General features: G+C 32.4%; 1 protein-coding gene across 1 annotated transcript in view; it reads right to left on the bottom strand.

Annotated features, from left to right (window-relative positions):
• LOC105623106 (ubiquitin-conjugating enzyme E2 H) overlaps window positions 1–6,444 on the bottom strand; it is a 58,781-nt gene that overhangs the window by 32,735 nt on the left and 19,602 nt on the right. The window lies entirely within an intron of this gene.

Raw genomic sequence — 6,444 nt, forward strand, 5'->3', positions numbered from 1 at the left:
ATACTTCCATCTCTCTATGTTACAGACGTTGTTATGTATCAATGTGACAAATCATGGATTATTCGTCAACGGCGACAAACGACAGCATATGATGAGCATACGATGCACACGAAAAATTAAAAGAAAAATAAAAGGAGACGCAAAAACTGTGATCGTTATGGCATCTAACGACACACTACGCAGCACACAAATATTCCAGCGACAATGCTAAACCGTATCATTTTTCCATCTATTTTTTTCTATTTTTCTCTCTTTATTTGCGCAATGGAACTCGCACGACTAAAACGTTGATTGTACTTGTGTAATATCAATAAACCATGCGGCGCTTAAAACTGCCGTTACACGTTGGCTTTTTTGCGTTGACATAAATATATAGATGAATAGAGAGGTACACAAATTTATAAATTAGTTAATAAAATTTACAAAATATATGTACTCGCGTTAGCACCTTTAAACTCACATTAGTTTATTTGTAATCACGGAAATATTGTAATCTCATTTATCGCGCATAATTATGTATATCAAGACTTGTATCTCGTATATACAAATATAACGAGCTTAAAAAGGACAGAAGATTGCAATAGGCTTTCACATATCATACACGCAAACATACACACTATTAACGGGAACGTTTAAACTAGTCGCTGGCTTGCTTATCGCTTGTGTAAGAGCAAAACTTTCGATGCGTGTATTAGAAAGTGCTTATCTGAACAGCAATTTCGTAGGAGGTGAATTACTATTTTTTCTCGATAGATCAAACGCGAGTCAAGCTCCGTATATGAGACAGCAAGAGCGGATCTTCCGACAACGCAAACCGAGACGAATCACGAAAACGGATTTCGTCGCAAATTGTCGATGTACTTTAATGACGTAACGCGAGTCAGGAAATCTCCCGTCACGAAAAAATCAAACGATTATGGGTGTGGCAACGCGATGCTGCAAACGCTTTGAAGCGACCATTTTTTTAAATGGTCAGTTTGTAAAATTCTTTCTTCTAATTGGTCCAACAAATGTTTCAAAACATTTGTAGCGAGACTTTAACCACAGCCTAAATTATTAAAGCATCGCGTTCGACTTAAAGGCATTTAAATACTTCTTAAGCCTCGCGTTTACGGTATCACACGTTGTTACGATTTTCGTAACACGTTATACTTATGGGGTGCACTTTTATCACCACGTAAAATCTGTGACGCGGCAATAAAACCTGTCCTGATTAAATTATTCAACGACCTGCTCGCGCGCACGTGAAAATACACGCGCGCGACAGCGCTTTTCAACGCGTTGGAATATAAAAATATCATTAATTTAATATCCTCTCACTCGAATTTCATCAGTCGAAACCAGAATGGCGCCCAGTGTCATTAAAATATTTAAGCGTATGCAAGAACATTCATCGTAACAATACGTATTAAATATACAATTTTCCAAAAATAAACTTTTTAATTTCACATATTATTCGTGTAGTTTCTTTTAACTAATAATTAGGAGAGAGTATAAACAAAGAGAAAAGTTAAATAAAGAACTGACGATATTTATTAATTAATAAACCTTTATTAATTATAAAAAAACATTTCAGTTGCTTGATAAACTGACTATAATAATTAACATTAATTTATTATTAATATAAACATAAACTATAATTTTAAACAAAAAACAGAATCTTATTGCCGTTTAAAATTATATTCGCCGTCACGAGACAGTGCTGAAACAGTTGTTTACTTACAATTTACAATTTATATTAATAATATATAAATGTCAATTATTGTAGTTTAAAATAAATATCCTTTAAATAAAGACATTTGTAATTGATAAATAATTGTCGGCTTTATGTAACTTTTCCTTTGAATATTCGCAATTTTCCTACATCAAAATCATCAAAAACACATAATGATCTTTATCTTAATTATCTTAATTATCTTAATAATCTTTATTATCTTGGCGTATGCATTCTATGATTACGTATTATAATGCAATACTATATGTGTATCGGATTATCAATGGATGCAAGAAATGAAAGGTTATACTTTAATGTATTATATTATAATAGTATTGTTCGCATTTACCTCGTGTTCGCAATTCTCCCATTCTCCCCTCGCGTGAGATGTTTCTTTCACCTCAACATTATATACCTCAACTGTTCTCTGTAATTATATACAATTAAATAAAGATCAATAATATTCTGTATGTCCTTCAGATAAGAAAATAAATGAAAAAAAAAAATTTTTTTAATTGCAAAATAATTTGCGTTAAATATAATGAAGTGTAATAAATAGTGTTGTAATATACGTATAACACGTTTAATGAATTTATAAGGCTGGAGTGACCTGGATACTTCACGCGAGTAATGCAGGGTTAAATCTTTAACCTTAAGAATTGAATCTTTAATAAAATGTCATTATACATTTTTTATGATTTTTCTATACTATCGTATTAGAGCCCGACTGAAACTTTTATTGAAATTGAAAATGAAGACTCATTATGTGAAACTATATAGCTCTTCTTCATAAATATTAATTTTAATATGTAATTATTGTTTCAATAATTAAATTATGATTTTTATGAAGAAAAAATACTTATATTCTTTGGCCAAACTTATATTCTTTGAAATTTCGCTTTTCTATTTCAGCCGAAAAATTATTATTTCAATAAATTATAATATTTATGAAGAAAAAATGTATGATATATAGGCATATTTATATATATGACCTTTACAGGATTCCTTAATTTTTAATTTTGGTTTTGATTGAAGTTGACATGCCGAATGTTTCGATTCTGTTTCGATCGGAGTCTACATTGTATCTACGATTGCGCATCGTTTCTTTTCTTTTTTGTTTGAGAAAATCATATTAATTTCCTGAAAAATGTCCTACAAATTGATTTTCTCAATTGCGCGAAATGCAACGTTTATTTACGATAAGCAACTTTCGCATTTTAAATTTTTGGGAGTAAAATTCACTTCCAAAAAGTGATAGATGCGCCAATCCGATAGGAGTGAAATTTTCACTCTTAGAGAGTAAAGAATCATTCCAAATGGGAGTCAATTTTCAATCTATATGGAGAGTGAATAATTTCACTCTGATAAATGTTAGATTTAGCTTCCCCCTATCATCTAATCTGAAAATTATTAGGCTTTTTTATCATGTTTTTGCACAAAATGAATGAATATGATAGAAAAAAGCGTCGCTCTGTCAAAGCGAAACATTAATCGTTAAGCGAGAGATTAATCATTAAAGTTGACTTTTTAGGTTTGATTAAGAAATTCACTCCTGAAGGAATAAAGTGAAGTTCAATCCTTGCCGAACTGTGATACAACTATCACTTTTCTTGGAATGAAATTTCACTCCCAAAAATTTAGAGTGCGGTTTAGTTTGCGGCAAGTGATTAGAAGCTACATTTCAATGTACGCGAGCGCGTTGCTCCGCTTTCACCTGCAAATTCGGAGAGCTTTGTTACCTGCAAGACCACGTTTCGTGAATACACCCGATTCCGCGATCGCCGCTTGCGTTCTCAAACCCAACGGCCTGATGATGCGCCTGTGTAAACACACAAAGCAGTCCCTCCCCCTCCTCCCCCCCCCCTGTTCTCCAGTGGAACAGTGCGACGTAAAAGCAGCATCGCTACGAACAATGAACGGATGCTCTCCGAGCGAGAAAATAAATCAGCGAATCGCACATGGGCCTTTCGCCCCGTTTTACACACGCGTGCCTTAATCGTTCTCTATAGTTGCGACACGCGGTAGCACACGCCTTCGTCATGCGGCATTAATTAGAATAACTATCTCCCCGCCTCCAGTTTTCATCTGGAGTAGTGCTCTTCAAGAAGTTGCTGCAGACCGCGTTATAACATGTCCTCTATTACAATATTAAGTAATTACGCGTAGCGTGACACTGCGAGAACTAATTTTGTAACGAGAACGAGGAAATTTTTTTTTTATCCGAGGAAATTTGTAAACATCCTACATTTCTATGCATCTAAAGAATTTTTAATTTTTAAATATAATAATCCATCATATATTTTCTGAATTTTATTATTATATTTCGTCTCCCACGTTTCCATAACGTCATTTCAATCGCGTTGAAAGCCACGAAACGAGATGGAAGCGGGTCCGTTGGAACACGAGCTAACGTCACGATAAAAATTGCAGTCTCCACTTCAAACGAAAAATTTCCCCCGACAGAGCGAGATGTAAAAGGGGCAAAAATACGCGCTCAGCACAAAGGATACAAAGTAAAATTTTTGATGACAAAACGCAAGGAAATCGTGTCGAATCATTGCCCGATTTCTACGTATCTGAGCTAATTTCTTGCATCAAACAAAAGTCGCTCTTTTGTGCATCGCATGTAAAGCGTCTGCATTCTTCCCAGAAAAAGTAGCTTTGCAACTATAAAATTCTTTAATATGATTGATTTATACATTTAAATCGAGTTGAGGAATTAATTGTAAGACTAATTGTGTTAAAAAGATGTTAGCGTCAACCGTTTTACCTACAAAAATACCACTTCTGTTCCATATCAATTACTTCATATATTAATTTCAGAGAATTAAAATTTTCACGATTAACGACATATACATACTAATATATCTGACTCCGGTATTTTGCAAAGCAGGAAAAAATAAATTATAGATTCTTTTTACCTGAATATGGCGATCAATGCCGTCGATCGATTTATGAAAACATTTATTTCGTGGAAATATTATGCAGATTTTATAATCGAAATAAAGACAGAACTGGATGTAAAATAAAAAAAATGAATATACATAAATTATTAGAATTAAATTTAGAAACTTAAAATATATTTTAATGTACAACAAACTGTGTATACGTGTGCGTGCAATGTTGTAATACTGAAAAAAAGATTTTAAAAATTTGTTTGTGAGAAATATATTTATTGCACTGAAATGAATTTTTACTTAAATACAGCGAAATAAAATTTTATTCCTAGCAAAGAAGCTATATATTTTATTTTTTTACAATTAATGAGAATATATTTTACAGAAATATATATTTCGTTATAACACTCGAATTTTTTCATAACTAATAAATATCGAAGAAAATGTAAGTAACATTTATTCGTCGACATTTTCCTTTGAATGTGATATATAATAATGTGTCGATGTCTCGTAAATCATATATTTGTATGTCGCATTTATACTCGTTTCAACCAATGTAATTAATTTTCTATCAGTGTATTTAATTTTAATATATTTAAAATACCAATGTATTTGATTTTAATCTCATTCAATTTCGATTAACTCTTCAGCTTTATCTAAAAACTAGAAAAAGATGAAGACTAAATTGAATCGAAATTAAAGTTAATCACTATTGATCCAAGAAAAGAGCATTAATCGGTAAAACAGCGTCGAAGTTTTGCCGTCCACCAATATTCTTTTAAAGAATTTTATAACTATAAACTCGGTTGCAAAGCTGTTTTTCTGCTGAATGTAGCAGAACCATTGACATGCGCTGAAAATCGTACTCTTTTCGGCACGGAATCCGACCGATCTTTCCCCGTTTCCGCGCATTATCGTGGAATAATGCAGATATCATCTCGCGCGCGTATGCGTCTCATCAAATGATCATCTCTATTCATGTGCTCTAATACACACGAATGAATTAGCGCCGCGGCGGTGGTACAAGGCATTCTGTTACAGGGAATGGTCGACATGTGCGTCTGACGGACGCGTTATTAGAGAACAGATCGCCTCCGTGTTTCGATGCCCGTCGACACGGCGCGACATCAACGTACTGCAAATGGAAAACAACCGAAAAGTAAAAAAGAAATGAAATAAAAAAAAAGACGAAAAACAAGTTACTCATCACGAGTGAAAAATATCGGATCTCACGAACAAATAGCATTTATTAAAAAATAAACACGATATTTAAAATACGTATGTTACAAAACGCGAAATGGGATTACGTATTTCGGAGTTTCGGCGTGGATCGAATCTTCGGCCATATATGTACTACTATAATATCAATACTTTATGTTTGATACGCTGATGTTGCAGTTCTATTACATAAATATATAAATAAAGAATTAATAATACACATAAAAGTGTTTAAAGGTAACTTAAAAATCACACAAATATATGCATACATCAAGAATATGCATTATAAAATGATGCATAAAGATGATTTGAATTTATATTATACCTAATTGTCAAATTGAAATCAAATTCAGTTTCATCCTTGTTTCCATATTTTGGCACGATAAAATATCTTCATTTCAATTCAAAACATTATAAATGAATAGCTAAGTGTCAAATATTCTAAAAACGTGTTTCTATATCGACCAAACATTATAAAAATTTCATATAAACGGATTTATAAACATTTTTAGTTTTTGAGATAGGAGGAACTTTATTATTTAACAATATCAAATAATAATTAATGGAACAATTAAACATTTTAACATTTTTACTTCAAATAGTCTGATACACACA

Source organism: Atta cephalotes (genome assembly GCF_000143395.1).
Source record: "Atta cephalotes unplaced genomic scaffold scaffold00053, whole genome shotgun sequence".
NCBI lineage: Eukaryota > Metazoa > Arthropoda > Insecta > Hymenoptera > Formicidae > Atta > Atta cephalotes.